The following is a 9,839-nucleotide window of genomic DNA, read 5'->3' as shown; positions in this document are numbered from 1 at the left end:
TACAATACAGACTGCAGAGAAAAGGCCACTTAACCAATCACATTCCCTCCAGAGACCATGAATAGTTATCTATCCCCACCATCCCCTCACCCCTTTTCACCCCATTTCTTCCCTCTTCCCCTACCCACCTCCAAGACCCCTTAACCAATCAATAAACCTCCCCTCTCCCATCACTACCACTTAACCAATCAATAAACCTCCCCTCTCCCATCACTACCACTTAACCAATCAATAAACCTCCCCTCTCCCATCACTACCACTTAACCAATCAATAAACCTCCCCTCTCCCATCACTACCACTTAACTAATCAATAAACCTCCCCTCTCCCATCACTACCACTTAACCAATCAATAAACCTCCCCTCTCCCATCACTACCACTAAACCAATCAATAAACCTCCCCTCTCCCATCACTACCACTTAACCAATCAATAAACCACCCCTAGCCCATCACTACCACTTAACCAATCACTAAACCACCCCTCGCCCATCACTACCATTTAACCAATCCGAGAAGTCTGAGCATGCAGCCCGCTTACAGCTGTACTGATTAGTAGATCCGGACAGGATCAAAGGATAGTCACTGCCAACCCAATGGTTCCGGATAAGATCTCTGTCTCAGAGACATACAGACCGGAAAGGCCCAAGGTACAATCCCTGGCCAGTGCTGTGTTAGTTGGTCTCAGCTGACGTATCAGTGTGGGGCTTTGCGGAACACCTCCGTTCAGTCCGTAAGGGTGACCCTGAACTTCCGGTCGCCTGTCACTTTAATTCTCCGCTCCACTCCCACTCGGACCTCACCGTCCTCGGCCTATTACATTGCTCCAACGAAGCTCAACGTAAGCTCGAGGAACAGCACCTCATCTTTCGATTAGGCACTTTACAGCCTTCCGGACTCAACATCGAGTTCAACAATTTCAGATCATAACCTCGGCCCCTATTTTTTTTTCTCTCACATGGCAGCTGTTGATCATTCTGCCATCGCCATTTACACTTCATCTCGAGTCATCTTTTGTTTCTTAACTGGTCCCATTACCATCTCCTTTTGCCTTGCACCATCATCCCTTTTGTCTCTCAATCTCTCCCGTCTTCCGGCCTATCACAGACCTTCCTTTTGTTCTCTCCTCCCCCCTCTCTCTCTGCCTCTACACTTGCTTAAAAACCTGTTCCATCTTTAACTTTTTCCAGTTCTGGTGAAGGGTCACAGACCTGAAACGTTAACTCTGTTTCTCTCTCCACAGATGCTGCCTGACCTGCTGAGTGTTTCCAGCACTTTCTGTTTTTACGTCAGTATGGCGCTCTGCAATTGGCATCAGCACCCTGGGTTAGAGAAGAGAAAATCCGTCCAGTGACCCTTGCTGGAAAGTAGATATGTGTGTATTCTAGGTCCATCTGGGGGAGTGCCTCCATGGGGTTAAGTTGGCTTCAAGATGTCGCACCTAACGATGGAGGATTGCAACCAAGGCAGCCCTCCATGGTAGACTCCCTGAGCCAGGCAGGTTCGATGTGCTCCAAGACACCGTGGCCATTTGACCAGCCAGCCTGGCTCATTACTGGGATCTACAGGGGTCGCGCTGCCACTGGGGCCTGAGATTCCTCCGACTCACCCAATGTTTTAATGGGTGAGCTGGTGCTAATTGGCCGTACCCTGTGCTGGTTGACTATGTGGTTTCAGCTGGTTAAACGCCAGCAGTGGCCCATTGGAAATCCTTAAGCCTCAGTTCTTGCCAACTTGAAACTAATTTGTCTGGATTTAGGTAGAGAATGAAAGAGAAAACTCCCATTTCTACATCGCCTTTCACAACCTCAGGACATCCCAAAGTGCTTCACAGCCAATGGGTTCCTTTTGAAGTGTAGTCACTGTTGTAATGTAGGCAAACGCAGCAGTCATTTTAGCACAGCAAGCTCCCACAAACAGCAGTACCGCCCCTCTGACAGTGTGGCGCTCCCTCAGTACTGCCCCTCTGACAGTGCAGCGCTCCCTCAGTACTGCCCCTCCGACAGTACGGCGCTCCCTCAGTACTGCCCCTCCGATAGTGCAGCACTGCCTCAGTACTGCCCATCCGACAGTGCGGCGCTCCCTCGGTACTGCCCCTCCGATAGTGCGGCGCTCCCTCGGTACTGCCCCTCCGACAGTGCGGCGCTCCCTCGGTACTGCCCCTCCGACAGTGCGGCGCTCCCTCAGTACTGTCCCTCCGACAGTGCAGCACTCCCTCAGTACTGCCCATCCGACAGTGCGGCGCTCCCTCAGTACTGCCCATCCGACAGTACGGCGCTCCCTCAGTACTGCCCCTCCGATAGTGCAGCACTGCCTCAGTACTGCCCATCCGACAGTGCGGCGCTCCCTCGGTACTGCCCCTCCAACAGTGCGGCGCTCCCTCAGTACTGTCCCTCCGACAGTGCAGCACTCCCTCAGTACTGCCCATCCGACAGTGCGGCGCTCCCTCGGTACTGCCCCTCCGACAGTGCGGCGCTCCCTCAGTACTGTCCCTCCGACAGTGCAGCACTCCCTCAGTACTGCCCCTCTGACAGTGCGGCGCTCCCTCAGTACTACCCCTCCGACAGTGTGGCGCTCCCTCAGTACTGCCCCTCCGACAGTGCGGCGCTCCCTCAGTACTGCCCCTGCGACAGTGCGGCACTCCCTCAGTACTGCCCCTCCGACAGTGCGGCGCTCCCTCAGTACTGCCCCTCCGACAGTGCGGCACTCCCTCAGTACTGCACTCGGAGTGTCAGCCTAGATTGTGTGCTCAAGTCTCTGGAGTGAGGCTTGAACCCACAACCTTCTGACGTAGAGGCGAGAGTGTTGACATTTAACAGTCCGTGTCCCTATGAGAGAGTGCGCACTCCATATTGGACAAACAGAAACTCTCCTTGCATGGGTTTCTCAATAGCTGGTTTGAGAGTCTGTTAAACATAGTGGGGGCGATTTTGCCGATGGAGGAGGGTTGGGGGCGGGTTGGAGGTGGGTTTCGGTTTGGGTGGGTTCCACTGAGAGGTGGGAAAAATTTGCGATTTACCCCTAATTGGCCAGTTAATTCCAGAGGTGTGGGTTCCCCTGGGCCAATTAGTGTTTTGGGACTGAAACTCGCCTCTGCTGACATCACTTATCCAGCTTCATTTAAGGGCTGCTTGCTGCCTTGGCTCATTCCACTGGTTTTTGGTCGATGCTGCACCACCTCCAAGCTGTTATTTCCTTGAAGAATGGCCAGCTTCAAGGCAAGGGCCTCCCCGAGGTTCTCGGATGAGGCGCTGGGTATGCTGGTTGAGGGGGCGAGAGCTAGCAGGGAGGTGCTCTTCCCCTCACCTGGGAGGAAGAGGCCTCCCAAAGAAGAGGCCTACTCCTGCTCCTATTTCTTATGTTCTTATGTTCTTATGTAAACCAAGGCTGTGTGGGTCCAGCTGGCAAGGGATCTTACCTCCAGATCAGTGTGCAGCAGAACATGGCTGCAGTGCCGTAAAAGGTTCAATGACCTTGTAAGATCAGGCAAAGTGAGAATACCTTCAGCTTGACCCTCCTTCTGCTCCCCTTCTCCTCCCATCACCAGCACTCTGCATTGTCAACCTCCTCCTCCACATCCCACTTTACCCTTACAGCCCTTGCACGCTTCACCATCCCTCTCACTCTATGAACCCAATCACTTGACTATTCAATTATGCTGCCCTCACACTCCCTATCAATGTTAAGCAATGACAACGACTAACAACGCACAGGGAGGGCCCTTGACATGGATCCTCACTCCATCTTTGTCTCCTTCTAAGCATCTATGCTCTGGACCCTCTACACTCACTCCATCATTCTCACTCCAGCTCCACTTGTCTCCCTCACGGCAGCAAAAGAGAGACCACAATAGAAAGGAAAGGGCGAAGACAGGAGGAGGGCCACGTTCCCTCGCCCTTCTCATCCAGGCTGAAGAGGCGGCCCTGGACATCGCCGGCGCAGAGGTGGAGGTGGAAGTGGGGGATGGACAAACGGGTGATGCAGACCAAGCTGGTGACAGAATAGTTTTGCATCTCTCTCATTTACACTGGTTGAACCAGGGGTCATAGTCTAAGGATAAGGGGTAAGCCATTTAGGACTGAAATGAGGAGGAATTTCTTCACCCAGAGAGTGGTGAACCTGTGGAATTCTCTGCCACAGAGGGCGGTGGAGGCCAGTTCATTAAATATATTCAAGAAGGAGGTGGATATATTTCTTAATGCTAAAGGGATCAAGGGATATGGGGAGAAGGCAGGGACAGGGTACTGAATTTGGATGATCAGCCATGATCTCATTGAATGGCGGAGCAGGCTCGAAGGGCCGAATGGCCTACTCCTGCTCCTATCTTCTATGTTTCTATGAAATGGCTGCTGGTGTACATTATTAGAATGCCACTTGAGCATCTGCACATGCCACACTTCCGTCAATTGTCTAACCCATGCCTTTACTCCCCCACAGGACCATCCACAGAGCCCCACCCCACTGTCGACGAGGAAGAGGCTGAGCTGCAAGACTCCTCAGGGGAACCTGCAACCTCTGAGGATGCAGCGTCAGCAGAATTAAGCGCACCCAGCACCAGCGCAGATACTCACACCTCGGTGGGACCTTCGGGACATAGATTAGTGTTGTCACCAGGTGTATCACATCTCACAGGTGAGCATCAGCAGGTGGTGGAGACAGGGACAGCAGTGGAGAGTCCTCGGCGGAGGGCGGAGGACACTCCTAGCATTGCTCTGCTGCATGTGGACCCTGTGCCTCTGGGTCCATCCAGAAGGAGAGCGGTGCTGGAGCTCCAGAAGCAGGTGCAGGAGTCTCTGACAGGTCTTGTCTCCAGGGTCACTGCAAGTGTGGAGAGGATGGAGGAGTCCAACTCTAACATGAGCAGTGCCATTGGGGAGGCAATGGCACATATACGCAGCACCACGGAAAGGATGGTAACCTCCTTGGAGAGGCTGGCTATGGCCATGGAGGAAATAAGTCACCAGAGTCAGGAAAACATGGTCATTATTCAGAATAGACTGGCATCTCTGGAGGAGCGATGGGCAGCTATTGAGCAGATAAACCAGAGCTTCATGGAAGTCCTTTTGAGTAGGACAGCCAGTGCAGATACGGGTCCCCATGGCCACTTGCAAGCGCTGAGGTGGACCTGACCCATGAGAGGAAGTGGGGGCTCGTCTCCAAGTGCTCACACTTCCATGCCTCTTCAGAGCCCTCGGTCAGAGCCCCACCAGAGTTCTCACCCAACTGAGATCGGCGTCTCAGCCCCTGCACTGCCGTAGGATGAGCAAACGTTTGGCGAGCCCTCACAGGCTCGGAAACCCAGAGGACGCCTGCCAAAGGTGTCAAAGCAGGAGCAGCATCAAAGTGAGCAAGGGACCTCCACTTCTGCTGAAGTCACAGGGGGAGCACCATGTAGAAGCATGCGTAAGAGAAAAATAAAGCACCATAAGTCACAGGGGTAGGCACTTGGGTGATTATTTCTATTGATTGATGAAATGCCATCCCTGTTTGAATGTATAAAAATGAGGTGATGGCAAACTGTTGGCGTGATGGCATCTGTTATTCTGTCTTAGGAGCTCCACATTGCGGGCTCCGCAACACTTGCGTGGTCAGGTTGGTGGCCAGAGTGAAAGGTGGCCAGAGAGTCATGTCCATTGTCTATCATGTGTTAAGATGGAGCCAAGCACATGTGCCACAATGGGCAACCTATGCAAATCTGGCCAGGATAAGTGCATAATAACAGAAAATGCTGGAAAAACTCAGCAGGCCAGGCAACATCCGTGGAGAGAAATTAGAGTGACGTTTCGGTTCTAACCCTTTTTAAACCCTTATCAGGATAAGTGCATGCCTTGCATCACGGGCAGCCATGAGCTCGCGTGCTGCCACTGCTGCTGGTCGATACACCGCTGCTCGGTCCTCCTCCTCCTCAGCCTCATTGTCTTCTTCCTCCTCATCCTCATCTGAGGAGGCTATGAACTGAGCAACTTGCTCATCAGGAAGCTGCAAACCACGACGTTGTGCCATGTTGTGCAGTGCACAGCAGAACACGACCATTCTGGAGACCCCGGCTGCTGAATATTGCAGGTCTCCACCTGATCTGTCATGGCATCAGAACCGCATCTTCAGCAAGCCAATGGTCTGCTCGATGATGGACCTGGTCAAAGTGTGGCTGGCGTTGTAGCACTCTTCAGCCTCGTTAGCTGGCCACCTGATCGGCGTCATTAGCCACTTCTTCAGGGGTAGCCCTTGTCACCAAGGAGCCATCCGTTAAGTTGGTTTGGCGGATTGAAGAACGGAGGAACACTAGAGTTCCACAGGATGAATGAGTCATGGCAACTACCACAGAACTTGGCGCAAACATGCAAAATCTCCTTCTTGTGGTTACACACCAGCTGTACGTTGAGGGAGTGGAAGCCCTTGTGGTTGACAAAGATAGCTGGGTTGTGATGGGGTGCCCTAAGGGCCACATGTGTGCAGTTTATGACACCCTGCACCATTGGCAAGCCTGCCATATTTGCAAAGCCAACTGAACGCACGGTTACACTTGCTTGATCCCTTGAGAAGTTGGTATAATTGTGGGCCTTTGCGAAAAGGGCATCAGTAACCTGCGTGATGCAACTGTGGGCGGCCGACTGGGAGATGCCGCTGATGTCTGCTGACGATCCCTGGAAGGAGCCTGAGGCAAAAAAGTTGAGTGCGGTGGTGACTTTGACAGCCACTGGTAAGGGGTGTCCACCCGCTCCTCTGGGCTAGTGGGGAAAGACGGAGCTTGTCTCTGGAGGGCACAAGTCTGGTGGGGGTGAAGGAGATTGTCTGGTGGGGGGGAAGGGGATTGTCTGGTGGGGGGAAGGGGATTGTCTGGTGGGGGGGAAGGGGATTGTCTGGTGGGGGTGAAGGAGATTGTCTGGTGGGGGGGAAGGGGATTGTCTGGTGGGGGGAAGGGGATTGTCTGGTGGGGGGGAAGGGGATTGTCTGGTGGGGGTGAAGGAGATTGTCTGGTGGGGGGGAAGGGGATTGTCTGGTGGGGGGAAGGAGATTGTCTGGTGGGGGGGAAGGGGATTGTCTGGTGGGGGGAAGGGGATTGTCTGGTGGGGGGAAGGGGATTGTCTGGTGGGGGTGAAGGAGATTGTCTGGTGGGGGGGAAGGGGATTGTCTGGTGGGGGGAAGGAGATTGTCTGGTGGGGGGGAAGGGGATTGTCTGGTGGGGGGGAAGGGGATTGTCTGGTGGGGGGAAGGAGATTGTCTGGTGGGGGGGAAGGGGATTGTCTGGTGGGGGGAAGGGGATTGTCTGGTGGGGGAAGGGGATTGTCTGGTGGGGGGGAAGGGGATTGTCTGGTGGGGGTGAAGGAGATTGTCTGGTGGGGGGAAGGGGATTGTCTGGTGGGGGGGAAGGGGATTGTCTGGTGGGGGGGAAGGGGATTGTCTGGTGGGGGGGAAGGGGATTGTCTGGTGGGGGGAAGGGGATTGTCTGGTGGGGGGGAAGGGGATTGTCTGGTGGGGGGAAGGGGATTGTCTGGTGGGGGGAAGGGGATTGTCTGGTGGGGGGAAGGAGATTGTCTGGTGGGGGGGAAGGGGATTGTCTGGTGGGGGGGAAGGGGATTGTCTGGTGGGGGGGAAGGGGATTGTCTGGTGGGGGGAAGGGGATTGTCTGGTGGGGGGAAGGGGATTGTCTGGTGGGGGGAAGGGGATTGTCTGGTGGGGGGAAGGGGATTGTCTGGTGGGGGGAAGGGGATTGTCTGGTGGGGGGAAGGGGATTGTCTGGTGGGGGGGAAGGGGATTGTCTGGTGGGGGGGGAAGGGGATTGTCTGGTGGGGGGGGAAGGGGATTGTCTGGTGGGGGGAAGGGGATTGTCTGGTGGGGGGGAAGGGGATTGTCTGGTGGGGGGGGAAGGGGATTGTCTGGTGGGGGGAAGGGGATTGTCTGGTGGGGGGGAAGGGGATTGTCTGGTGGGGGGAAGGGGATTGTCTGGTGGGGGGGAAGGGGATTGTCTGGTGGGGGGGAAGGGGACTGTCTGGTGGGGGGGAAGGGGATTGTCTGGTGGGGGGGAAGGGGATTGTCTGGTGGGGGGGAAGGGGATTGTCTGGTGGGGGGGAAGGGGACTGTCTGGTGGGGGGGAAGGGGATTGTCTGGTGGGGGGAAGGGGATTGTCTGGTGGGGGGGAAGGGGATTGTCTGGTGGGGGGGAAGGGGATTGTCTGGTGGGGGGGGGAAGGGGATTGTCTGGTGGGGGGGAAGGGGATTGTCTGGTGGGGGGAAGGGGATTGTCTGGTGGGGGAAGGGGATTGTCTGGTGGGGGAAGGGGATTGTCTGGTGGGGGGGAAGGGGACTGTCTGGTGGGGGGAAGGGGATTGTCTGGTGGGGGGGGAAGGGGATTGTCTGGTGGGGGAAGGGGATTGTCTGGTGGGGGGGAAGGGGATTGTCTGGTGGGGGGGAAGGGGATTGTCTGGTGGGGGGAAGGGGATTGTCTGGTGGGGGGGAAGGGGATTGTCTGGTGGGGGGGAAGGGGATTGTCTGGTGGGGGGAAGGGGATTGTCTGGTGGGGGGGAAGGGGATTGTCTGGTGGGGGGGAAGGGGATTGTCTGGTGGGGGGAAGGGGATTGTCTGGTGGGGGGGAAGGGGATTGTCTGGTGGGGGGAAGGGGATTGTCTGGTGGGGGGAAGGGGATTGTCTGGTGGGGGGGAAGGGGATTGTCTGGTGGGGGGAAGGGGATTGTCTGGTGGGGGGAAGGGGATTGTCTGGTGGGGGGGAAGGGGATTGTCTGGTGGGGGGGAAGGGGATTGTCTGGTGGGGGGAAGGGGATTGTCTGGTGGGGGGAAGGGGATTGTCTGGTGGGGGGAAGGGGATTGTCTGGTGGGGGGGAAGGGGATTGTCTGGTGGGGGGGAAGGGGATTGTCTGGTGGGGGGGGAAGGGGATTGTCTGGTGGGGGGGAAGGGGATTGTCTGGTGGGGGGGAAGGGGATTGTCTGGTGGGGGAAGGGGATTGTCTGGTGGGGGAAGGGGATTGTCTGGTGGGGGGGAAGGGGATTGTCTGGTGGGGGGGGAAGGGGATTGTCTGGTGGGGGGGAAGGGGATTGTCTGGTGGGGGGGAAGGGGATTGTCTGGTGGGGGGAAGGGGATTGTCTGGTGGGGGAAGGGGATTGTCTGGTGGGGGGGAAGGGGATTGTCTGGTGGGGGGAAGGGGATTGTCTGGTGGGGGGGAAGGGGATTGTCTGGTGGGGGGAAGGGGATTGTCTGGTGGGGGGAAGGGGATTGTCTGGTGGGGGGAAGGGCATTGTCTGGTGGGGGGGGAAGGGGATTGTCTGGTGGGGGAAGGGGATTGTCTGGTGGGGGGGAAGGGGATTGTCTGGTGGGGGGGAAGGGGATTGTCTGGTGGGGGGGAAGGGGATTGTCTGGTGGGGGGGAAGGGGATTGTCTGGTGGGGGGAAGGGGATTGTCTGGTGGGGGGGAAGGGGATTGTCTGGTGGGGGGGAAGGGGATTGTCTGGTGGGGGGGAAGGGGATTGTCTGGTGGGGGGGAAGGGGATTGTCTGGTGGGGGAAGGGGATTGTCTGGTGGGGGAAGGGGATTGTCTGGTGGGGGAAGGGGATTGTCTGGTGGGGGGGAAGGGGATTGTCTGGTGGGGGGAAAGGGATTGTCTGGTGGGGGTGAAGGGGATTGTCTGGTGGGGGGGAAGGGGATTGTCTGGTGGGGGAAGGGGATTGTCTGGTGGGGGGGAAGGGGATTGTCTGGTGGGGGAAGGGGATTGTCTGGTGGGGGAAGGGGATTGTCTGGTGGGGGGGAAGGGGATTGTCTGGTGGGGGAAGGGGATTGTCTGGTGGGGGAAGGGGATTGTCTGGTGGGGGGGAAGGGGATTGTCTGGTGGGG

Source organism: Somniosus microcephalus, chromosome 6, assembly GCF_052327205.1.
Source record: "Somniosus microcephalus isolate GS21.2 chromosome 6, FLI_Smic_1.0, whole genome shotgun sequence".
NCBI classification, from domain to species: domain Eukaryota; kingdom Metazoa; phylum Chordata; class Chondrichthyes; order Squaliformes; family Somniosidae; genus Somniosus; species Somniosus microcephalus.
This window is presented reverse-complemented; position numbering follows the sequence as displayed.